The sequence below is a fragment of the Myripristis murdjan genome, chromosome 10 (genome assembly GCF_902150065.1).
Source record: "Myripristis murdjan chromosome 10, fMyrMur1.1, whole genome shotgun sequence".
Classification (NCBI taxonomy): Eukaryota; Metazoa; Chordata; class Actinopteri; order Holocentriformes; family Holocentridae; genus Myripristis; species Myripristis murdjan.
In genome coordinates, this window is record NC_043989.1 from 33,431,590 (window position 1) to 33,458,220 (window position 26,631).

Here is a 26,631-nt window from a genome sequence, read left to right on the forward strand (position 1 = left end):
TCACATAAAAATGAAACGTCATAATCAATAACAGAACACATAATTCTATTTTTTTATTAAAAAAAAAAAAAAAATCCCCCACAGAACCCGAAGCCCGACCCGACCCGCCCAATTCACGTAAATTTTAGGCCCGACCCGACCCGAAAATGTCGGGTCGGGTCGGGTCGGGTCGGGTTGGGTCGGGTTCGGGCAGAATATGAGAACTCTAGTCAGCGTGCGCCCTACACGCAGCTACAGTCATGGTTTGTGTACCGATAGAAGTCATATTCGTTGATTTGATTGGTTGAAGTTATCCTGTGACAGACAGTGATAGACAGATGGTTCATCCAATCACCTGCCAAGTTATTTTGAAAGTGCCTGCCCTTCTCTAAACAGTTTCCAATGACAACTTCTTGGATGGTTCTGTGTAACAAACCATCTGGTGTGTCAGGTTAAACAAAATGTGCCATGTGGCCCGTGACCTAATACATAGCTAGCTAACTCCCTAGCTAACATAGATTTAACCATGTTCCATACACAACCAGGGACCAAAATTATCTCCTGACATATATAATGACTACTATAGCTGCAGATATAAAAAAGATGCATAAGAGACACACACATAGCTCAAAATTTAGTTGAAATTTGCTCAGTGTTTCTTGCTATCTGAGGACCGCAGCATCACTTTGGGCTGCTGTTTGATATGTTCGGACATTGAAATGCACTGAGATGCTCAAAGTGTATAGAACAGCTTAGTAGTCCAGGCTTCTTGTCAGAGAGTAGAATTTGTGTCTCATGCTGTTACAGAGACAGAGCTGTATTTAGTTAAGATTCCACTAGTAATGTTTTGAATATTTTCACAGCTGATGAGTATAGAAAGTGTTTTCAAGAAAAGACCACGTGGGAGGATGAGAAAGACTGACAGCACCACAGGTAGCCTGTTGACAGCTGTCTTAGCTCCAGGGAGGGCATGATTTCACTCATTTTTTTGAGCACTTTGCAGTGAACAAACTATTCAATCAGTGTTGTCATTGTAGGAGTCAGTAGTCAATGAGGCAGCTGGCAGGACAAGTGAGGGCACTGAAGGAGAGAGACTTGAGACGGCTGGTCCCGTCCCGGCAGAGGCTGGTGCAGGTGCTGACCAAGACAGCGCAGTGATTTAGTAGCGATGTAGTGATGCTTATGTTGCAGTTAACCTCATATATAATCATTACCTTTCCTTTTTCACAATCATTGATTTCACCCTCTAAATATTGGTTTCATCCTTTCTATTTGTTTTATAACCTTGCACTTTTGGTGCTCATGGCATTCCACACTTTATCATGTTTACATATGAATAATGATTTATTATTTCTTCCTCCTTGGTCTAGGCTACTCTGTGGTGCAGACTTTTGAGCCTAACATTATTGTTAAGCATGATGCCATAATAGGAGGATTCAAATGCCAGTATTGGCCAAAACATCCAGGGAATGGACATTGAGATAGTGACACCAGTTTATTATTCAGCTGAACAATAAACTGGATTGGACAGACAATACAATATCACTTTACAGGAAAGGCCGAAGCAGGCTTTATCTGCTGAGGAGGCTGAGGTCCTTTGGTGTGCAGTGTGCACTCCTGAAGACCTTTTCTGATACTGAAGAGGCCTAGTCCATCTTCTATGGAGTCATCTGCTGGGGCAGTGGCATCTCAGCTGCGGACAAGAACGGGCTGGACAAACTGATTAAGAAGGCCAGCTCTGTTCTGGGTTGTCCACTGGACTCAGTGGAGGTGGTGGTGAGGGGAATGATGTCCAAGTTGACATCCCTGATGGTGAAGAACTCCCAACCCATGCACAACACTGTGAAATCTCTGGAGAGCTCATTCAGTGACAGACTACTCCATCCATGGTGTGGGAAGGAGCGATATAGCCCCTTCCTTCCAGCGGCTGTCAGACTTTACAACCAGAGATGCTCGCAGTAGAGCATTTGCACATGTGCAAATGCATATCTATATTTTGCCTACCTTTAATTATTGTTGCTGCTGCAGCACAGTGAATTTCCCTGTGGTGGGACTAATAAAGGCTTATCTTATCTTATCTTATCTTATCTTATCTTAAAGAATGAGATTGCTCACCACACCAATTACATCATTTGGCTTGATCATTTTTGATCAAGCCAAGTAGCTGTTTTTATGCCATAAAGTTGTGTTAAATTAAAATTAAACATGCAGTTTTTGTTATTCATAATAAATTTCTTCTTAGTTCCACTGATAAAATTCTGCCTTAGTATGTTAACCTTTTCAATCAAAAAGTCATTAAGATGATTTGCAATGGCAAGGGGCTTAGTGATGTATGTTCCCTCTGACTCCACAAATGAAGTATTGTTAACCCTTATTCTAATATGTCATTAAATGTATTCTGTAGTTGTTTGCCATCATGCATCAAATCTTGGACCCTGTCTTGATAGTACGATCTTTTTTCCATCTGTTCATTTTTGTGACTTTGTTTCTAAGGATCATTTTGGAGGCAGGAGAGATCCAACCTGCAATTCCTGCTCACCTTCACCAGGACCTGGATGATCTAGAAGGACTTGACTAGAGGATTATGAGGCCTTGGACTTGGAAGAGCTGAGGAGCAGATTCATCTGAGTATTAATTATTTTTAAGAGCATTTCAATTTTTACTGTTTATTTATTTAATCTTTAATTAAGGTTAGGTCTGTTGAGGTTAAGTGCCTTTCAACAACCAGCAGGGAATGGCATCAAGTGTGCCTCTCTTACCTCTGGGCTACCTACCAACCCAAATTATTCATCATTCTTTCTCTCGACTGAAACATGTATAATGTAATTGCAGGTCCTAAAGCCTTACACCTGCAGCCTGGAGAGGAGCAGAGCAGGTTTCACTGTTCTGCAGCCATAGGCAGTCCTTTTAAGACCTTACATGAACTCATCAACATGTTTATTTGAAAACCTTGACAAAGATGTTCATCGCAGGGCATGAGTCTGATTCTCCAAGAATGGATCTCCTTCAAGCTATCAGGACCACTTATGGTCATTTAAATTGAATTGAAACCTGAATTTATCGTCTCTGATGATAATGTAAACTGATTTTTCCCTAGGTGGTTTAAACTGTTTGTTTTGGTAGCCATACATTTTCCTGTGTTTTTCAACTGCTCTGTATAATATGCTCTTTGCCCTGTTTTGCTGAAGAATAAGACACAAGCCGACATGATGCAGCTGCTGGCTGGTGAGTTTGATGAATGGGCTGACATCTATATCACCTTAGCCTTCTAGCTGTAGCTGGGCTGGTCACCCTTGACTCCAGTGTCAACTGTGAGGGGGCTTTCTCAACAATGAACAGGGTGAGTGAATGTCATCTTTCTTTTGAGCATTAAATGTTAACATTCCTTTGGCACCTTATCAGTTTAGCTAAAGCCAAGTATTTGTTTTAGGGTCAAAACTAACCTGAGAAACTGGCTCAAAGGGGAGCACCTGGAAGCTTGGCTGCACATCTCTATCAATGGGCCAGACCCACAAAAACCAAGAAAACCAAGAAACCAAGAAAAATTAAATGTTCAGACATGTAGTGCCACCTGTGGAAATAAGCTTTTACAGATAATATAAAGTTGGCTTTTACTTATGGGCAGGCCTTGGAGCAATTTTTCAGAAACCCACAGCACCATCTTTATTAACGCCTAACCTATAGTTTTTGTAAATGATAAATATTTAGTAATTTCTTATGAACAGCCATTGGAGCAGTTTTTCAGAAACAGATAAATAGTGCCATTTTTCTAAATAAATCCATTTTTTTGTAAATAATAAATAATCTTGCCACACTGAATATTTTTTATTTATTATGATTTTTTAAATATATCTATTATATTTAATATACAATAAAGCTTTCAGTTCCAAAGGTGATTTTAGTGGCCTTTCACGCTGAGATGCACCACTGGGGACAGAAACATTGAGCTTCATTCATTTCAGCATCTCTCCCTTGCAGCACATCTCAGTGTGAAAGGCCACTTCAAGTCATCATTGGTAATGAATGGGTTAAATATGTGGTGCCTCCCCTCCCCCTTAGCTGGGGGTTTCCATGGCCTCCTCTGGGCTCTTAGCTGCTGTATTTGCTGGGAATGACAACCTGTGGACTCTCATCAGATGTTTTTGTGGAAAAAATCATTTCATCACTGACACATCTGCTGGATTGTGTTTTACATACTGTAATGTCAGCTGGTTAGCTAAGTACCTACGGCTCTGGGTAAGCAAGGCATTGCTTGTTAACAAGGTTATTATCGCTAATGAAAAGTGATGAAATAATGACAAGTAGATGTGAAATTTTTGTTAATTGTTAATAAAAATAAAAACAAGGGTTATACCAAAAACTGACAACTAACTGAAATTGTAATGTGTGTTTACAAACCCACAATACAGACACAAACAAACTAAAATCAGCTAAAATTATTGAGAAAACGTCTCAGTTTTCATCTTCGTCAGTATATTTTCAGTTTTATCATGAGATGATGATTTACTGAGTTTTTGTTATACAATACTTTTTCTGACTTTTTTGAATCTCACCACTGACAAATACCCCATATTACAAAAAGGCTAAAACTAACACTGAATAATAAAAACAAAGGCATTTTCAAAAACTAAAATACAAATGACCAAACTATCTAACCCACTTGAAAGACTTATTAAAACTAAACTGACACTGAAAAGAGGTCAACATGAAATAAAATAAAAACTAATGAAAAATGTAAAACTTACACTGGCATAAACTTTATTCTGAGAAATCATGTCACATCAGTAGGGAGACACTATAATCAATGCCCCATTCATGTGGTTTCGGGTTTATTGTATATTTCAGTTTCCCAGCAAGAAGCCACATGAAATTGCACAAGTCAAGTAAACTGAGATTCAGAATCAGAATCAGAAATACTTCATTAAGGGGAAATTCAGTCAGTTGTAGCGGCTCAAATTCTCAAGAGAAGAACATATATATATATATATATATATATATATATATATATATATATATATATACATACACATCAGTGAAATTATAAGAAATAGAAAAATAAAAATACATACATACGTATAAATACATGCACATATAATTAACATATAATTATATAACATTAACATATAATTAATACAATTAATAAAATAATCTACTATGACTTGGAGCTGCACAGACTGAATGATAATAAATTTGATGTGATAATACCTCAGTGATCTACAGCTAAACATCTCAAACATAAAGTCATGTTTGATATATTTGATCCTCCGTTGCTTTGTTTTCTGCTGTGGTTGTTTTAATAAAACGCACAACTTGTTGACTTGTTGACTTCTTAACCATGTTAAAGCACCACACCAGCGAATTTGAATGTTTCAAGTTATCAAAACACAACAGTGCTGCTGCTTTCAGGAGAACTAATGTGGAGGACTTCTTTACATGATGGAGTACTGGTGTGAAGAAAGTCTGAAGTCTCTGAAAGTTCATTGTCATATCATAGTGGAATGAATGGAAACCAAAGGCTGGAGAAAAGTAGGAAACAACGGTATCAGCTCTAAAATATGACTGCTTGCCTTGGGAATAGAAAAGCAGAAATGTCAAGTATATACATATTGTAGATGTTACACTAACCATGCGATCTAGTTGATACCACATTTGTGACACAGCTATAAAGCCTGTATTGGATAATAATGGCATGTGATTGAAAACCACTGGATAAAAATAGATGTTACTTTCTCCAAATGATGAGTTTGTATGATGATCCTACTTCGGAAGCAATATTTCTCTCTACCGGTTTTTCCCCCCTTCGCTCTCTAATTTCTCGATTTCTTCTCCTCTTATCCAAATCTCTCTCTGTCTGACCATTGATGGGTTTTGGTTTGTGCTGATTCACAGCAGATGTGGCTGAGACAGCATTGCCAGGTAATAGTGAATGGGTCGAGGCAGATAAAGATGAATTCTGTTCCAGAAACAGGTAGAGATAGCAGAAAAAGTGCAGCTCCTTATATATGATATGCTGTACATCCTATAGGTAGGCAGCTGCTCAGTCAGTCAGCTGGCAGCCTGGTGGTGGTGGTGGTGGGTGGGGGGTGGGGTTACCTAAGGTTAAATGGAGCCAATCACAGACAGAAAAACAGCATTACACACCGCATTAGGCATCATCTCGCTTCTCTCTCTCGCTTTCAGTCTCTTTCTCTCGCCCTCTCCCTCTTTCTCTCTCTCTCTCCAGGTGTGCAGCCAGCTGATAGTGTCAGGTCTATTTGCACATTCACTTGAAATTCTCCAGAACTAATAGATTCCACCAGATCCAACTAACTCAATACTGCTGATCTGCAGCTTATTACAGCCAACCAGCCAACTAGCCAATCAGTCAACCAACCAGCCAACCAGCGAGTTGAATTCCAAATATAATGTGGATATGGGCTCTGCATCTGGAATGAAACCCATAAAGTCAATCCTTTATTATTGTTTTACGATGAGCTGAGGCATTGCAGAAAGCTTAATAACACTGCCTGGATGACTGCCTGCTGCACTGCAAGTACTCTCAATCTTAACAAATATATTAATCTTGTATATTGCTGCGGTCAGATGAATATGCCATACCTGCAAAATGTAGACGCAAAAACATTTTTCAAGAATGCAGAACAGAACGCTGCTTATTTACTTAATGTATTTTGAAATGATACAGCATATTCCAATATTCATGAAACTCACTTAACACATAAATAACCATGAAATTACAATGAAAGAAAAACACCCTACATAGGACATAAGGAATGGACTGATGGATAGAGAGATGGAGATGAGAGATGAGAGACCAAGGGCTCTTCATGAGAATCAGATCAGTGGAAAGATTCATCTAGCTGACTCTTGTTTGATTGAGATGGCCATTATGCAAGAGGGGGAAGACTTCGGTGAACGATGAAACAGAGTAAAAGGAGTGGATCAGAGCTGTGAACGACGTGATGGCTACCTATAGTACCTCCAGACAGAAGCTTGAAGCAGGAGGGTCTTTCACTGAAGAAAGCGTGAATCAACACTAAAAGCTGAGACTTTGTGCGTAGAAGATTATTTATATGCCAAACTTACAATAAGACCACAACAATTTGTCTTATTCTATATTGTATGTGGCTTTGCCCATAAGCTTTAACCCTATAAAGCCTGAACTATGAAAGAATTGGCAGAAAATTCCAATTTTTTGAAATTGAACCCTTTATTTAGTCCTATAACAAAATATATATAAAAAAATAAAAAATAAAAAAAGATGTTATTACACGATCTTCCTGGTGTATGATATATGATATGTACTTGAAGTGTCAATGGTATGGTCCAGGGTGAACAGGGGAAGTGTTCAAAGGTATACAACAGTATTTTGGTCAAGTATTGATTAAACTGAAAATGAAAAACGGAATTGAAAATGTGTATCATATATGATACAAATGGCTTTATAGGGTTAAATTGATAGATGGGGGGTCTTACCCATATAGTGGTATTTGCTGCTCCATAAGAGTGTAATAGTTTGACCTGTCAGCTCCCTGTCGTGAGAATGAGCAGAAATGTCAAGACTTTCAAGACAATAATGCATGAATATGTTTAATTAGTAATATTACGCGTTTCATCCTGGGTATCATTGGCGAGTTTTAATGTCCCATGATGGTCTAACAGCTGTTTTAAAGTTCTCTCCAACATGACATGAGAATAAAATAATAGGGAAACACTAATTGCTCTCAACAGAGTCTCTAATCGAAATGAAGCTGCTGTCCCCCGCTGAATGCTTTTTAGCTGCTTTAAGCTGCTGTAGGCAAGTTGCTTTCAACATAATCTTATCATGTGTGCTGAATTTCCCACAATATACCAGAAATTCATAAAGTAAATGCACTGTGGAAATATCCAGAAATATCCTCTCGCTGCTCCTGGGGCTGCTCTCTGATTCGCAAAAAATTCATTCATTTTGAGACAAACAACCAATTAGGGCCAGAGGGCATCCCTCGCTCCACGTCAAGGCGAACGTCATGTGTACATCTTGGTGCATACACAGGGCAGCCAGGCTCTATGAGTGGTCTGAAGCAACCTCACTTACTGCATCGCATTTACAGAGACCATCAGACAGAGAGAAATTCCCTTTCCTTCATTGCCAAAGACAGATTCCACAGCCAAACAGCCAAAACAAAGGAAGAACAAAGAGATACAAAAGCTATGAAAAGGTATAAAAGCTATAAAAATTAGATTAAGGAGAGGGAGACAAGGATAAAAGTCAAACAGTGTTGGTGTGTTTCCACAATAGTGAGAGCTACACAACATGAATGGATTCAAAACTGATACTGGTGATGATACAACTACAACTTTCCATTAATTTGTACCCACTGAAGGGATACTTCTCCCAAGTGCTCACTGTGTTCTGCTGTAAAAATCCCCAGTGAAAACAGCTTCCAGTAAATTCTAGCCATCTCTTATCTAATGGACAAAATTGTGTCTGTAATTTTACAATTTCACAACAGCAACACACTATCAAAATATAAATCTTAGTAATTTTGCCTAATCAGCATATTTACAAAAACGTTTAAAATTATACCAAATAACTTGCAAGCACAACGTCAGAACAGATCAAAGCAGTTGAACTGTCTTGGTTATGTTCAGATCTCAGCAGCCATGACAGTAATGCTGGTATATAGCAACAACACTCATGAAGCCCAGTTTGTGTTATGGTCAGCTGCACAGTGAACAAACAAACTGTTACATTTTACACCTTGAATTGTTCATGTGATTGTGGTCCTCTACACTCGCCTAACAAGGAAATGACAAGAACAGTTTCTCAGCTGCTGCAACTAAAGATGCATTAAATGAAATAGATTTTAGTGAGCAAATCTGTTAGCTATAACCCTGACTTAAAAAGGGCCTCAGTGGGTGGAGTTTAGACAAAACGTGGTGTAACTAACACCTGGGAGTTCTTGGAAGGTTTGGGTGGGTCCATGATCTCACGCCCATAAACAGGAAAATCCATATCCTAACTCTTAAATTCGGAGCAGCACGGTTTGCACTGGGTTCTCCTAGTCTTGATTTTATAAATGTGTTAGATCATGGATAATTTAGATCATGGCAATTAACTGTTATTACTGGACATTAGCAAAGTGGAGTGATACATAATAATAAAATACAAGATTGCTGGAGTCAGACTCAGTATCAGGATGAGAGATACTTTATTGATTCCCCGAGAAGAAATTGAGTAATACTGGATATGAGAATTCATGGAATCCACATGTCCAATCAAAGTGCTACACTTGAACTAATGATAAATAGAGAGATAGACTGATAGACAGACAGACAGACAGACAGACAGACATGGGACTTTTTGAGAGAGACAGGAAGATTGTAATGGAAAAACGAGGAAATGGAGGGCTGGAGGAGGCAATGTGGACACAGAGACAAAAAAAGAGAAATGGACAAAATATGTGCTGCCAGTAAAATCTTGGGATGATTCATAATAATGTGCCAAAAGCCATAAGATTATTATCTAGAAGATTGCTGCATGTTGATGCAAAGTGGCGGCTCCATAAAGAAGCACCTTCTCTTTGACTGTGAGCCACTGACCCCAGAAGTTGTTGACGTTTTCCACTGAAACATTTTCTGATATCAACTAGACTGCAGCTGCTGGAAATATCTGAATGTCACATAATTTTTGTCAAGGCAAGGCAGTTATTCACAAGAACAAAAATTATACACCACCAAACAATCACATGGAGTCAAATGAACCAAAGTAATGTACATCTGCTATTTTTAAGAGACGGCCACACTGACTGGTAAAGAGGGTAAAAAAAAAAAAAAAAAAAAAAAAAAAAGGACAGGAGGAGAGAACCTAAAAGACATAAGGCGGGAAGGACAGCAACACACACAGGAAAGATATAAGACAGAAAATAGTTTCAGGTAGAGGAGAGAGTGGAGGAGGTAGGAAGCAAGGAATGAAGCAAAGGAAGGGATTGGGGAAATAGTGCTACAGGTACAGAGGAACAGAGAAGAAGGGAGTGAGGAAAGGAGGAGGGGAGATGAAAACAGGACAAGTGAATGGTGGTGCAGGTGCAGAAGAGAGGAAAGGAGGTGAGGGAATGGAGATATAGGTACCGAAGAAAAGAGAGGAAGAACAAGAAGTGAGGGAAGACAGATAGAGAGGTAATGAGGGGGACAGCAGAGAGAGGAACGACTACAACGCTCATTAAAGAAGAGAAGAGCTCCATTAACCAGCAAACCGTCCGTCTGTGTGTGTGTGTGTGTGTGTGTGTGTGTGTGTGCACATGTTGGTGTGTGTATGTGTGTGTGTGTCTGTGTGTGTGCGTGTGTGTGTGTGTGTGTGGGTGAGAGAGACGATTTGCACACATTTACTCACTTTGGTGGCTGCAGGGCTGTTGTCTGTACCTCATAAGTATAATGACAGCACATAAAGGAAGTGCACAGCATTACACACACATGCACGTGTAAAGACACAAACACACGTATACACACACACACACACACACACACACACCCAGTCCAGACTGCAGTGGCTCCAAGCTTCTAATTACATATTGATACAGCAAACAGCAGAAATACACTCTGCAAGCTGATCATAAAGGAACACAACTGAAGCTGTACATTCAAAGAAAATGGGATCATTTTTTTCTGCTGCAGCCTTTTTTTCTGCTGCAGCACACACATGCACATACATGGATGCGCACGCACACACAACACACACAGCCATAACCAACCATTATAATGCCCAAAAATTAATGAACTGAATTGTAACTGTAATGTGGATATAGCTTTGCATCCTGACAAGAATCCATAAAATAGATCCTTTATTATAGTTTTATGATGAACTAGAGCATTGCAGAAAACTTAATAACACTGCTTGGCTGGATGACTGACTACGTGCCCGACATCTTAGCTGCACGGCAATAAATAAATAAATAAATAAAATTCTATCTTATACGGCTTGTATTCAGTCTGAACCCCCACCCACCCCAACCACCAAAACAACTGAAGCAAGTCTACAGTTATATTGCTTCATTGACAAAACTTAAAATTTGTTTGATGTGGGAGCATGGAGGAAAGTACAAAGTCAAAACCTTTCATTCTGTGCTAGAAAATTATAATGTGATCGCTCATATAAGACAGGATGTCAAGTGAACAGACTATCATGAAAACGTCCATGGGAAAAATCCAGATGTTAAATGACATGGCCCGCCTGACACTGTAGCTATGGGGCGACAACCCATGAAATTTACATTAATGGGCAGAAAAAGCCAAAAGAAAGAAAGAAAGAAAAAAAAAAAACAAGCAAAACACATGAACTGTTAGACTTGGAAAGGCTAATGGCTAATGTGACAGACAGGTATAAGCAACACTTAATGAATAATGATGATTAACAAGCTCATTTTGAGTTTGACTGTGGGGTGATCAGTGATTCCAAGGCACACCAATGATCAAAATATAAGTCTGCTACTTATGACAGCGTATTAGTGCCATTGTATGGAAAAAAAAATCATTCATCATTATGGAGCTGGGGGAGGAGGAGTTATATTCTGAGAAAAAAACAACATAATTTCTGAGATTCAAGTGACAAATTTACAAGAAAAAAAATCAAATATTTACTAAAAAACAACAAAATTCCGGGATTATAAAGTTACAAATTTATGAGAAAGAAGCTTGGAAAAATATTTTTTTCTTTTACTTTTTGGTCAAGGAACCACATGGTTTGGCTTTGCAAGGTTGGATCAGCCACACATTGCAGACCCCTGCAGCTGCTGACTTCATCAAATTCTACTCTGCAATGGGATTTAGTAACAAGGAAATCCTGGCCATGTCTCTTCACAGTCCAGATGCTGATGATAATATTGTGATTCTGGGGGGAAAAAATCAACAGGATTTCTCTTTCACTAAATCCCATAACAGAGGAAAAACTAGTTTTCCTTTTTTTTTTCCTCATAAATTTGTGATTTTATAATCTCAGAATTTTCAAGTTTTTTCTCACAAATTTGTGCGTTTTTCCTCATAAATTTACCACTTTAATGTGGAAATTGGAAATTCTGAGTTTTATTTTTCATGGAACGTGTCCGTATTTTATTATTATTATTATTATTATTATTATTATTATTATTTACAATGGCAGTAATATGTCATCATTGTCTCACCACTCTATGCTGTGGTTTTATTTGTTCCCAGTGTTGACAAGCTGTGGATACAGTGCGGGTTAGAAAGTGCAGTAGAGACAAAAAGGGGCAAAAAAGTACCACAAGCCATCACTCTCTGTCTCAAAGGAGACAAAGATTAGGCTTATACTCACCGAGGGCTCCATGGCTGTTACAGTTTTCACTACATGATTATTGTGGCCAAAAGAGCTCACAATAAAGATAGTGTCGTGATATCTACAGAAAATTAGAAGAAAAAAGTGAATAATGCTATCAGCCAAATTCATTTTCACCTTTGTTTATGGGGCGTTTTGTCTCTTTTATGGCAAATGAATTACACACAAAATAAGAGTTCCAGGAAGTAGAGAGAGCCTGCCACCTCATTAGCTGTATGTGCTGTATTATTATTATTATTAATATTATTATTGTCACTATTATTATTATTGTCATTATTATTATTATCACTTCAATATCTTCACTTATCTATTCTGCCATTCACCCTAGTGCATCATAGTACCTGTCTGGCTATTAGGCTACTATTTAATTATCCTCTGGGAATTAATAAAGTCATATATCTATCCATCTGTCTTTACCCTACATTGGTCCAGCCACATTTTGTTTTTTTGTTTGTTTGTTTGTTTGTTTGTTTGTTTTTTCAAAAAGTTCTGATTTGGTGAGCATCAAAGCACTGTAGTAAAACTGTCTCACTAGGTAGTAAGGCAGCAGGCAGCCGTCTTGCTTTTGGGGCACAACCTATATCAAAGATGGCAGCCTCCACTTCTTTGTTGGTGCCGTGCCTCTGAGCGATACCTTCCCAATGAGGCTCAACAGATACATTGAAACAAATATCCAGGCTAATTTAAGCCTGGTTATTTGTTGCAATGTATCTGTTTCAAAATATTATTAGCAGGAGAAGACAAGTCAAAAGTCGCCAGTTTCGCCTTGCGTGTCCTTATGAGTGAATTATAAAGCATAATAGTGTTGCATGGAAGTCCAGCACCAGTGAAGAAGTTGAGGAAAGACATAGACGCACAACAAAACAGTCACATGACATCCTAGAACAAGTGGAAACACAGCCATTTGTTGCAGGACAGATCACAACATGAGTTAACAGAGATGAGAGCAGAGAGGGAGAAAGCAAAGTGACAGTGGGGAAAAGAGGTCATCCAGCAGGCAGGTCTGTGCCACTCTCATTCAGACTGCCTCAGTGAAGAGAAGCTATGTTTACAGTACAAGGGAAACTGATGGTATTCTTGAGGCAATACAATATAAAACACATTCAGCCGTTTTTCACTTTGACATCAACCAATAACAATCTTTTGTCCCAAGGGAGTAAATTCAGGTGGGGACAGTGGGGATGTTTTCTGATGACCTAAAATTGTCCATATCCAATTGTCCAATTTGATATTGAGTCCATACAGTATATGAACTCATGAAGTTTTAATTGCTCCACAAAATGTTAACCAGCCACTACAGTCTTTGGTATAAGAAGACACTCATCTGTACATGCCCTCACTATGTTGAATGATAATAACAAGTTAGCATGCACTAAGGGGAGTGATAGTATATGAAGAAAAAAAAGTTTTGGAACATTGAAGCTAATTGGTAAGCTATAAATTATATTGCACTAAATATGGCAATTTTTGTATAGGAAACCGGATTTACATTCAGTATGATCCAAATATAAATAAATATCAACAACTATAAATATCAACATAAATATAAATATAAATATAAAACAGAATACTTCAATTGACACTAGTCATGTGACCACATTTTGTTCACATGAGGATATTTTGAAATTAGGCACAGTCATTTCTGTTTTGGGAATATAAGTGGTCTATTCATGACCAATCAGGGAGGATTGTGCCAAACCCAACACAGAAAGGCTGCTACTACAAGTGGCTTGCTTAAAACTTTCAAGTGTACACATATATACATACATATATATGGTGGTTTATAACAAGATAAATGGTCTAACAGCCTCACTAGTGGTCTGTATAAGAGACCAAATTGGTCATATGGATCACCTGAGCAAACAAGTGAATTAGTGACATAGTCACATTTGGAGGCCTCTACATACACAGAGAAGGTGAGTCAGCTTTACACGAGTGCAACTTCATTGCACTTCTTAACTCTGCAACACTTCAGTAAGTCCCCCTTTGCTTTTTCTGCTTGGGCTTGCAGCCTAAAAATGATTCTAGGGTGAGCTTTTACACAGGTTACTTGTGTAATGGATATGTTCCATGTGTTCTAACTAAATGCAGGCTCATCTCTCTCCAAACTGCACAAAGTACCAAAGTAAATATATGTTTTTGGCACTGTGGGTATATGATGGTTTAACCACTTTTTACCTTCTGTATTACCACTGTATCTCTACCACATTCTTACTCATGAAGTGATTAATCAACCATAGGTGGTTGATTATATTAAAGATTAAACTGGGTATTTTTTTAAGGCAACAGCATGATATGGGGTTTGTATTTTCAGCAGCAGCAAAGCTACTTAATGATTATGGAAATATTACAGGAGTACTCTCGGCAGCAAGCAGTGTGTCTGTGTGCTTGTTTTGCACTGTCTGTGAAGACCGCTTTGCTTGTCACTTTGAGCATTCCAGCAAAAAAAAACAACAACAACAAAACACTACTTTTAATTTGAAAAAAAAAAAAAAAAAATGTGTGAACAGTAGCAGTAGGGCAAACACTGGCTAACCTACTGTTGTGGAGACTTTTAAAAACCTTTGGAACCAAGGTTCTAACAAGTGAACTGGACCGTATTGGCGTTAGTGTTGAGTGGAACTGTTGCATGATGTTTTGTGGCCAGTGACTCCAGCAGCCCCCTCAGTGTGCTGGCCTGCTGCTCCATGAGCCAGCACACCGTCAAGGAGCTCTAAACCCTCCCCATATTACCCCATTCAGTGCTACGTTTTTGGAGTCTTTGTACTCCTTCCATTTTTTTTTTACTTGTTGATAATTTGGTCCTGGGTTCTGATGAAGCTAGCCTTTGCCAACTCTTGAGCAATTTCGAGATGCAATTTACCTTTTCTATAAGTCGCTTTCATCTCTTCATGAAATTCACATGTCCAAATGAAAGCAATAGCTTTGTTTCTTTGACAGACCACTGCACACTCTTTGATTTCTCCATCATCTCTATCTTTCCCTGTGGAATAATACACACTCACTCTTGCTGTCATCATGGTTCCTGCTTACTTAGCACTACTCTTACTATTTTTTGGCCCCAGCTGGGAATCAGCTTTTTGGGTTCTGAACCAATTTATTTTCGGTTGAAATTAGAACTGCAAACCAGAATGGAATCAGATCCTTGTTGGTCAAAAGGTGTCAGATCGATGTCGAAGGGCTTCTTCATCAAACGTTGGTCAGACAGCAATTTGAAACAGCTTATAATTAGAAGGTCCCCATCGTGCTGCATGTGACCCTGACCCTAACCCTGACCCCATGGATAATTTTGGTGTCTGAATTCTTGTCACTTAACAGCTTTACTGAACAATGGAACAATCAACCATTAAAGAAAGATTCAAATGGAAAACACGCTGTCACTGTTAAAACCTAAATATTCGCTGTTTCACCTGGCAGCTTTGGTGCTGTTCTGTTATTTTCGAGTTTAATTTCTTTACACAGTAAGTTCCTGTTAGCGCAACAGAATTATGTGTCATAATTCTGAGAAAGTAAAATCTAAGAGATGACAGTAGGACTTGTGTGGTCGCTTTGACCTCCCAAACAAAAACTATGCAGCTACTGAGCTCGCCACCCAAGCACCCACTTTCCCAGCCACTGGTGCGGTGGAGGATCTTGGGAAATGGTGTTTTCTGGTTCCTGTTAACAAAGCTATGTTTCTTTGCCTTATTCCTATTGAATGATTAGATGATGCATTTTGTTTTGTTTTGTTTTTTGGCATTTGTTGGATGACAATTTTAATCAGTATACATGGTTACATCTACCTAAGCCCACAAAGCTATGAGGGCTGAAGCTTCCTTTAAGAGAGGAGGGAAGGAATGAAGAGAAGGGAAAAAAAGAAGAATGTGATGCCTGCCATCACATTCTTCTTTTTTTCTTCTTTTTTTCTTCAGAAGGAAGAAAGCAAATGAAAAAGGATGTGAGGGGAAGGAACAAGGAAGAGAAAAAAATAAATTGGTGAAAGATGAGTAACAGATGAGGAAGAAATACAAAAAATCATTGGGGGTGGCTGAGAGGGAGCAGAAAAGATAAAAGAGAGGTTATATAGTAGAAAAATAACATAGCACGAGGCAAAATAAGGGGATGCAACAGAGGCTAATCGATCATTTGATTAATCCAAACATAGCTCCGTGGCGTATTTCTTACAAATGCATGCAGTGTAACTCACAACAAAAGATAGGATGTAAAATAGGTGAAATAATATCAATCAACATGGCTGTGTAGAGGGGTGTGGCTCAGACAAAAGAACGGAAGAAGATATGAAGCAAGGGAGGATGAGGTAGACGAGGGGGACAAGGAGTTAGAGAGGAGAAGAAACAGGTCAATAGCTAAGTCAGCTGGCACGTACTGTAAATCCCTCTAACATGTTAATAATTCATAGACACTTCTGTCCGTGCTGATCATCAATCTTCTGTTATCACTCAGCGTCCACTCTGTACTGCCCGCTCATCTTCTTAACTTTCTGGAGCACTCACACACTTTTCTCAATCATACATCTCCTCCTCCCCTCCCTGTCCTGTCATTCCTCCCTGATGCAGCATTGTTTAATTTTTAGCTTGCTCTGTATTTCTCTATGATGCATGTCTACAGGCTCATTTATGATCAACATTAAGTATATGTACTTAATGGATACTGACGGAGCCTTCTGTTCATACTCCGTGTTCATTTCATCCGTATTTGTGCATGTTTTCAGGAAGCTTACAGATATGGACAAAACAGAGCAGACACGAAGAAGACATTTGTAAAAATGATAATATTAGAGAAAAGAATTGTCTGTCCTCTTGTCATGATGTGTTTAATAACCTTACAGAGCTCCGCCATCGACTACGCCGCCTTCTCTTCTGCCTCTCTGCAGCAGGTCGCCTCCACTGTCACCATGTTTGTTGTTGTCAGAAACTTTTGACACTTGTGAATTTAATGCTTAACATCCGTGACAATGTGAAGGACCCATGGAAACACGTGGGCAGTGACAGTTCCATCATTTGAAGCAAACATTAATTTTTGAGTGCAAAGGAGCATAAATGAGCTTTAATAGGACAGGAAATTTGGACTAGTTTTCCAGTCATGGAAGACGCATGGAAAATTTGAAAATCTATAAAAAATGTTATGGAAATATTAGTGAGATCCTGGAAAACTATACAATTTGGTTGAAATTACATATTCATATGTTTTCCTCTGCTCACATTGCACGTGTCCCATTTCAGCACCCTCTCATACCCAGCTTTCTTGTTTTAGCGTGTACATGAAACCAATGCTTCGATCACCATGTTTGAACACGATATTGTCAACACATGTTGCTAGTGTGTTGTTGACATGGTAGTTTCTTTTTTTTTTCAGATGTAAACAGTGTGTATGTTGAGAAATCAGCTAATAGGTGCACAAGTCATTGAATGTGTCCTTAAAAATCCTAGAAAATGATTTCCTTAAAACAATGGGAACCCTGGCTTTATTTTCATATTGTTTTGTGTGTTTGGTGTTTAATTTCTGGTGGTTTATCTCATACATTTACTACGTGCCAGCCATATTAATACTGTGAATGGTGCTTGTGAGTTGTACTGCTAATTTGATTATTTGCTACAATAAAAGAAAAAAATAAATAAATAAACAGGTGTTTATTTTAAAGTTTTTTCTTTGAGCAAAATTTGTTTAGTTTCTTTTATTTATTTATTTATTTATTTATTTATTTATTTATTGGGGGGTGGGGGGGGGTTCTTGGTACATTATTATTATTACTACTACTACTACTAGTCGTAGTAGTAGTAGTAGTAGTAGTAGTAGAAGTAATTGTTGTAGTAGTAGTAGCAGCACCTTTTTTGTGTAGTTTTCTGTAAAATTTCTTGTAATTTTTGTTGGCAGTTTTTAGAGTTATTTTGTGGTCATTTCTTTGTCATCATTTTCTTAACCCTTCCTTCTAGTTTATTGCTGATGTGCCCTTCACTGAGGGCATGGCCTCAATGATCCTCAAGATAAATGAAGGTTGAAGGAATGAATGAATTTCTTGCTAATTCACATTTTCCCCTGTGTTCTGAAAGTGAGTTTGCCAAGTTTCAAAGGGTTACTTGTATAAATTCCAATTAGTGGCTTGCTGCAGCGTTATACAATAAAATCATCTGTTTGTGCTAAGGAAAATTAACACTTCAACTACTGATAATTTCAGAATTACGGACTAGAAAAGACATAAATGCCAGGTGTAAACTAGTCAGACCAAAAATTAGTGGTTGCTGTTTTCTATTAAGGAAAGAGACTGTGAGCATAATGCCACAAAAACAAATGTCTGAACACAAGATGCAAATACTCTAGCGGTCTAGAAAAAGGTAAGAAAGTAGGAGAAAAGTAAGATAGTAAAGAGCAAGAGAAAAGAGAGAGAGTGAGAACTTAAGAGTGTGAGTCAATGAATGAGTGTGGGGGAGAGAGACTGCTAGGAATGATTTGAGGCCTGCAGGTGTTTTCATATCCTAAAAGAGATCGATATTTGCGTTCATTCTGACGCTGACTGTACTGTGTGGGTCCAAATAAATAACCATAATCACAAAACGCCCCGAGATTGACTCTCAATAGAATTATCATTCTTTTCTCTTTGGCAGATTTGGATATTGCTCCTTCAGGGTTCTCAAATGACTTTGTTGTGGTGTGTGTGTGTGTGTGTGTGTGTTTTGAGAGCATTCAAATTTCATTGAGTCAGTGAACTATGGGCGTTATATGAAGTGTGTGAGGGCAATGTTGTGACACTACAGATGCATGCCTTTATGTGTGTGTTTGTGTGTGCGCGCGAGTGTGTTTTTGTGTGTGTGTGTAGCCACGGGGTGTGAACAACAGGCCACAGTAATTGAATCTTCATCTGAGCCCTTAAGTCTAACCATTAGACAATGATAACACACACACACACACACACACACAAATGTGCTCATTCAGTCTCATTACAGTATATCTAAAGTGCACAGCAGTAGGTTTTGTCTTTCATCGTCTCAGCTGATGACTCACTGTGTGAGCCTTCATGTGCCTCTGGAAGATACAAAGAAAAGAAAGGGAGAGGAGGAAGACAGAGCATGACAGAGGAGCAGTTAGGTTACCCTTGACACTTGTTCGCAGCTTTTTCTATCTAAGACTCCATTCACTACATTTGCTATTTAAGTGCAGTGTTTTTGCAGATGTTAAAGAAATTGTTCACCCATTTAGAAAATTTTGACATTATTTCACTTCCCTCCCAGCTGTTCTGTAGGAGTAGTGATCCAAGATCTTCAAGGGAGAGGAAGATAGTGGTGTTATCTTCCTCTCATTGTTACTGAGTGCTGGATACTGGCTGGATGCTCCAAATGCTAACTGTTAGCCTCCTGCCACTGAGCTGGACTTCCCCCCAGCTAACATTCTTAAAGATAACCACCTTAATCTACTCAAAGGTTTAACATCATTCTACAAGTGTCACTTTCCCAAACTAAAATGCACACTCAACTACTGAGTGACAGTTTTGCTCATATTACCATTTAAAAATGTATTTTTCTTGTTGATGTCTATGGATATTCTCATTTATCCAGGTCATTGTTCTCTTTGGGCAAAAATGAATCGTAGGCAACTGGACTTGTATTTGTCTTAGGAAGACGTTTCGCCTCTTATCCAAGGGGCTTCATCAGTTCATGCGCATCGGTCTTTCTAGTCCGCACTAGTCTGACAAAGACAGTGGGGTAAGGTCCAGGTATTTAACCTCTGTGGGAGTGTCATGCAGGCACTGGTTTCACTGGACCATTGTTGTGGTCTAGTGTTAACGACAGTCGTTAGGTGCTGGTTTCACTGGACCATTGTTGTGGTCTAGTGTTAACGACAGTCGTTAGGTGCTGGTTTCACTGGACCATTGTTGTGGTCTGGTGTTAACGACAGTCGTTAGGTGCTGGTTTCACTTGACCATTGTTGTGGTCTGGTGTTAACGACAGTAGTTAGGTGCTGGTTTCACTTGACCATTGTTGTGGTCTGGTGTTAACGACAGTCGTTAGGTGCTGGTTTCACGGGACCATTGTTGTGGTCTGGTGTTAACGACAGTCGTTAGGTGCTGGTTTCACTTGACCATTGTTGTGGTCTGGTGTTAACGACAGTCGTTAGGTGCTGGTTTCACTTGACCATTGTTGTGGTCTGGTGAAGCGACAGTCGTCAGAGTCAGGTGAAACCCTGGTGAACGACGATCGCTGAGAGTCGTCTGAGGTTAATTTGTTGAACCTCCTGGGTACCGATGAAAGGGCAACATTATAAATCGGAGATAGGTGGCGCCGCAGACCTCCTCCCCTGTTGAGGGTTGGTTTTTCCACTTTCACATATATGGCCTCTTTTACTCCTCTCGCAAACCATCTATCCTCCCTGTCCAAAATCTTAACATTGCTGTCTTCAAAGGAGTGTGCCTTTTCCTTTAGACGTGAATAGACAGCTGAGATTGGACCTGAGGAGTTCGCCCTTCTGTGTTGGACCATGCGTTTGTTCAGTGGTTGTTTCGTTTCCCCAATGTATAAGTCCTTGCATTCTTCACTGCATTGGACAGCATATATCAGGTTGCTCTTCTGATTGTGTGGTATCCTGTCTTTAGGGTGAACCAGTTTCTGCCTTAGAATGTTTCCGGGTTTGAAACATACAGGGATTTGATGTTTGTTAAAAATCCTCCTGAGTTTCTCTGAAACCCCAGACACATACGGAATTACAATGTTCTTGCCTTTGTCCTTCATTTCCTCAGCATCATCAGAGTTGTTATTCTTTCTGGAGCGTGTTTTGCCAAAAGCCCAACTCGGATAGCCACAAGTTTTCAGGGCTCCCCTTAGGTGTTCATGTTCTTCAGCTTGGGCCCGAGTGGAGGTTGGTACGTTATCTGCCCCGTGTTGCAAGGTTCTGATAACCCCCAGTTTGTGCTCCAGTGGATGGTGTGAGTCAAAAAGAAGGTATTGGTCTGTGTGGGTGGGTTTCCTGTATAACCCAATGTGGAGGCTCCTTTCCTCATCAAAGTGCACATCACAATCCAAAAATGGTAAGTGGTTGTCTTTACATCTTCTCTAGTGAACTTGATGTTCTTGTCCACTGAGTTGATGTGATCGGTAAAAGCCTGTACCTCTTTGGTTTTGATCTTCACCCATGTGTCATCCACATACCTGAACCAATGGCTTGGAGGTGTTCCTTTGTATGAGTTTATGGCCTTGTGTTCCACCAATTCCATGTATAAATTGGCCACAATAGGGGATACAGGTGAGCCCATAGCGCAGCCATGCTTTTGCCTGTAAAATTTGCAGTTAAACTGGAAGTATGTGGTGTTGAGGCGCAAATCCAGTAACTGGCATATCTGGTCTGGATTGAGGTTTGTTCTGTCTTGTAGGGTGTTGTCTTGTTTCAGGTGATGTCTCACAGTTTCCACTGCCTCCATGCTTGGAATGCAGGTGAATAAGGAGGTTACATCGTATGAAACCATAGCTTCATCCTGTTCTATTTTTAAGCCTTTGACTTTGTTCACAAAGTCCAATGAGTTTTGAATGTTCTTGTTGATGAACATTCAGATAGTTCCACTAACTTCTGTACTTCCTGTATCACTCCACAGCAGAGCAGTAGCCACCACAGAGACGGAGGTAGATTGTTTGAGTTTGCTATTGTTTGTTTTCACTCAAGTGGCTACATTATGCTAGCTATGTTGCGTATATATACATATACTAAAAGACTACAGTTTCTTGTACATGTACAGGGTGTCAAATCAACAATAAAAAGCCCCTTAGTGTCCAGATTTCTCATGACTAGTTGCTAAATAACTTAGGAAGGTCCTTAAGATGTAAAACAGTACAAACACTTTAAACAGTCCATTTCAGACAGAGCAGTCAATTTGCAATTTCTGGAGCTTTCTTTTTTCTTTCTTTCACCAAACCTGTCCACTGCTGTGCAGACTCTCTGAGGTCTCTGAAGAGGTGTAGAGTAATGTCCGATCCATTAACTGCAACATGACTGCGATCTGATTCCCATTGCTCTGAGCATCAATGGGAATTGGACTTAAGTTGCTGAGGCCAACCGACTGGTGAAACAGGCTACACCGTCTTGGAGGCAAGAGGAGGCAGTGTGCAAGGATGCAAAAAAGGGGCACGTGTGCCGGTTTGCTGGTTAAACTAAAAGCTAACGTTAGCAGATCGGCTATACCGTCCAGTTGTTAGGAAAATCCAAAAGAGGTGGACTCTGAATTTATATCAACCAAAGTTGGTGTACAAACTGTTCTATGATCAACAGCCACTGTTTTGAAGCAGTAGAGCAGATGACAATAACATGCAGGCTACATTACATGCAGCCCAAGACACTCGATGTTAATGCGGGAGACTTTAATTACATCAAACTGACGGACACTTTGCCAAGGTTTCACCAGCACATCAGCTTTGCCATGTGAGTGAAGAACACTCTTGACTGGGCAGCAGCACTGTTGTGTTTTGATGACTTGAAATTAGGCAAAGTGAAATTGTTCCTCTAACAGAAAATAGTCCCCGGAGAACATTTGCATCAGTTCTGTTACAAGGTGGGATGTTTTAACCAAAAATTCATATGTAATAATCTAGAGATTTGGATTATATGTTATGGAATCTTTAGTACCCCTGCAAAATGGTTTATTGCAATGTAAAATGTGAGTAAATGTGATATGCAGACAAACATTCAAAATATGTGGTATGGTCTTCTAATTTAATAATTATTTTTATTGTTGTTGTTTGTTGTTTTTATCATGATCTTCTGTTTGTGTATTTGCTTGAACCTTACTGTTAAGAAGGAATTAACCTCTACCAGACACTGGAAAGCTGGTCCAAATCATCCTGTTTTGTAATTGGAACAAATTCAATGCATACTCTGCTGCCGGTGTGTACCGGGGCATGGCACAAACAGAGCCGGGCACTCTCAACACTGCTGAGTAGTCTGCTGCTGACTAATAATTCTTGGTCAGGGCTGTCTGCTCTCTGCTCTGTAGTCACCACTACTTTTACTGTTGTCTTAATGGAACTGTGAAGCCCCCATCTCTCCCTCTCCCTCTGTCTTTCTCTAATTCAAATTTAGCCCTGCATTGCAAAGAGCAATGAAATGGAATTTATTGATAGCTACAAAATGCATTATAGTTCATAATAGGATATCAATAGTAATAAATAAAAAAATGAGGACGAGGAAGACAAAATCCCGTGGCCTGAATCTCTAAACATGGCACAACTAAAGGTGCAGTGCGACAAACAAGTGTGTATCTAGTTGTGTTTTAAACTCTTAAGACTCTTCTTTATTTCAGCTGTTTTGTGTTGCATTATTCTTAGCTCAAGAAAAATAAACTTGATATTTCCACTATTGTGCCAATATCCTGTTTAGCATCGCCAAATCATTTTATGTATAGAAAATGTACCTCCATAAGTATACAGATGATTAGGCTACCCAAGTGAATGACAAACAGGTTTTTTATTTATAGTTTCTCGTTATAGCACAAATGGCAATAAAAATACAACTCAAATGAATGCAACATATTTTTAATCATTAAAAGTGATCATGCATGGTCTTCTTTTCCTCATATCACAATCATAAATTCCTCCTATAAAGAGATTCTTATAGAGATTATGTTCCACAGGCAACCATACCATACCATACCATACGTAACTTTGGAATTTATATTTATTCCAAAAAGGTTAGAATTTGGTGAATTATAAATTTACAGTAAGTAAGCTTAGTTTATTTCTGACATTCCACTGAGCTTCTACTGTTGTAGCCAAGCATACCAGTGCTTTAACTTTTAAGATGTTTTCCCTATGTCTTAAATATCAGTGCAATCAACAGATAATTGCAATCCTCCAGAGTTGATAAATCACAGCCACTGACAATTTCCATATCACCCTCCCACTAGTTTGCATACTAGGATTGGAATAAGCACAAATGCATATGCAATGAGGCAAAAGCGCAAAAGAACACTACCATCCAGATTGTCATGTTTTGTTTTCCCAAGTGCAAATTCCCTGTGTACTTTTTCGGTAGATTAGAAAACATTTTTGACACTTGCTCCAAATAAATACATTGAAGACTATGGAGGAGATAAACTACAGATCCTCAGCCCTCTAGAATGAAGCATTTGATTACACTTAAATCACAACAAATTGCTTTTGGTTGAATTATATGGGAAAAGAATGATTTAATTTCATATGTGAACCATGCATCAAAAAGAGGAGAGCTGGAGCATGAGTGCAACTGCCTCAATCCCCTTTAAGAGGAATTGATAGAAAATGATTTTTTGTGTCTGGGCACACTCATTCTTCTCTTAATCATACAGCACCATTCTCCTTTCTAAAATGTCCTCTGTTCTTTTTCATATCTTACCATTGTTTGCCATCCTTTGGACTTTTATTTTCCTAGGCAGTGGGAGACTGTGGGATTCATAGTGGCATTTTCTTCTGTCACATTTTTTTCTAAATTGCTTGGTCATGACTGCGTCCCTCTCTCACTCTCTCTTGCACTCTGTCTTTCCTTGTGTTTCACTCGCAGGCCAGCAGACGGGCCCGATTCTGTGAGGATGCAAAAGCATGCATTGCACCCTCAGTTTAATATTTTGCACCCTCAGTTGAAATTTGAAAAAGACATGTCAGCTACAGGGACACAGCTTATGTTCAAGCTACGTCACCCTCCATAGAATTAGCCAGAACAAGACCAGAAATGTGAGGATACAGCCCTCAAAATAAATTTACCAAAAAGGGGTCACTTGAGAACAAAAATATAAGCTAAAGTCGAGCTGTGCACAGCAACCTGTCAAAATGTTGACTACAATCGTCAAAGACAGAATGCTATTACAGTCGAGACTGGTTACACTGTGATATGATTATTGGAATTACAGTAAGGGTTTTATTTCAAAAAACATGTCTGTGATAAAAGTGATATTTTTATTCTGTCTGGTTTGAAGCAGATTTTTTTTACATGTTCCTTGAATGGCACTCCTGTTAACTAACACATAGAAATATTTGAAATATGAATAATAAATCTGATTTGATCTTAAGTATCCTATTTGAAGAGTCTGCCATTTTGGAGTGCTGGAGAGCTTTGTAGGGCAGTTAAGATATGAATTTTGTTGGCATTCATTTTAATTTATGCCCTGCTGTTGTTGGCACTGTCAATGTGTTTGTCATTGCTTTGTCTTATACATATTTTTAGATATCAACTATGGGAATGAGCCAGCATAAAAGCTAAAAGCCATTTCACCACATTTGGTTTTCACTCTGGGCACCACTTACTGACCAGAGAGACCTGCCTGGTTTGTACTCATCAACATATCTGCATTATATTTTGGACTCAGACCATTGAGAGACTTACAGACAACAAGTAAGGACTTGATATTAATTCTATGTTCAAGTGGAAGCCAGTGTAAGGATCTAAGAATTGGAGAAATGTATTCTGTCTTCTTGGTGTCTGTCTTGGTTGCGTTGGGGAGGCCAGTAAGGAGGGCATACTGGCCTCCCCAGCAAGACCATTAGACAGTTGCAACTAATTAGCAGTCCACCTAGGATGAAACAGCGTGAGTGATCTTCTCTAGATATTTCTTGGACAGAAAGTTTCTAATATTAGCTGTGTTTCTAAGATGCCAGAATCGTGATTTGCTTTGATGTGTTTGCTAAAATTTACATCCTCATCATTGTTAATACCAAGATTCCTGATGTATGTGGTAGTGTTTATTACTCTAGAATCAGAATCAGAATCAGAATCACTTTTATTGTCATTTTCCCCATGTACCTACATACATCAGGAGCCTGAAATGTCGTTTCTCCTCAATCACTTGCAGTGCAAGACAAAAAAAGGACATAACATAGACAACCATTTAAAAAGAGCCACACTGTGACATGCAGTTCATATCCATGTCTGTATATCCACATACACCCATACATCCATATATAACCATATGTATGTACATATACACATACACACACACATACATATATATACACATACATACATACATACATATACATGCCTACACATACATACATAAGATTAAAAAAAAAAAAAAAAAAAAAAAAAATCAAGGTAAGCACTAAGTACCAGCTGTCTTTCTTTATTGCCAAAAAAGAATTAATTCAGTCTATAGGACCACAGTCATTTGATGAGATCTGGGTGTCATCTGCATAGCTATGACAAGCAACATTGTTGTCTTGGAGAAGTGACGATGAGGTAGCATGTAAAGAATGAATACGAGGGGCTCAAGAACCAATCCTTGTGGGGCTCTATATATCATTGTGGTTCTTTCAGATTCATTTACTACATATCATCTCCTTCTAAATATGACTTAAACCACCTGAGGACCATTTCTGAAA

At 39.0% G+C, this 26,631-nt stretch overlaps 1 pseudogene; it reads right to left on the minus strand.

The window, feature by feature from the left end:
* Positions 1-1,637: 1,637 nt before the first annotated feature.
* Positions 1,638-21,839, minus strand: LOC115366308 (uncharacterized; annotated as a pseudogene).
* Between the last annotated feature and the right edge of the window lie 4,792 nt (positions 21,840-26,631).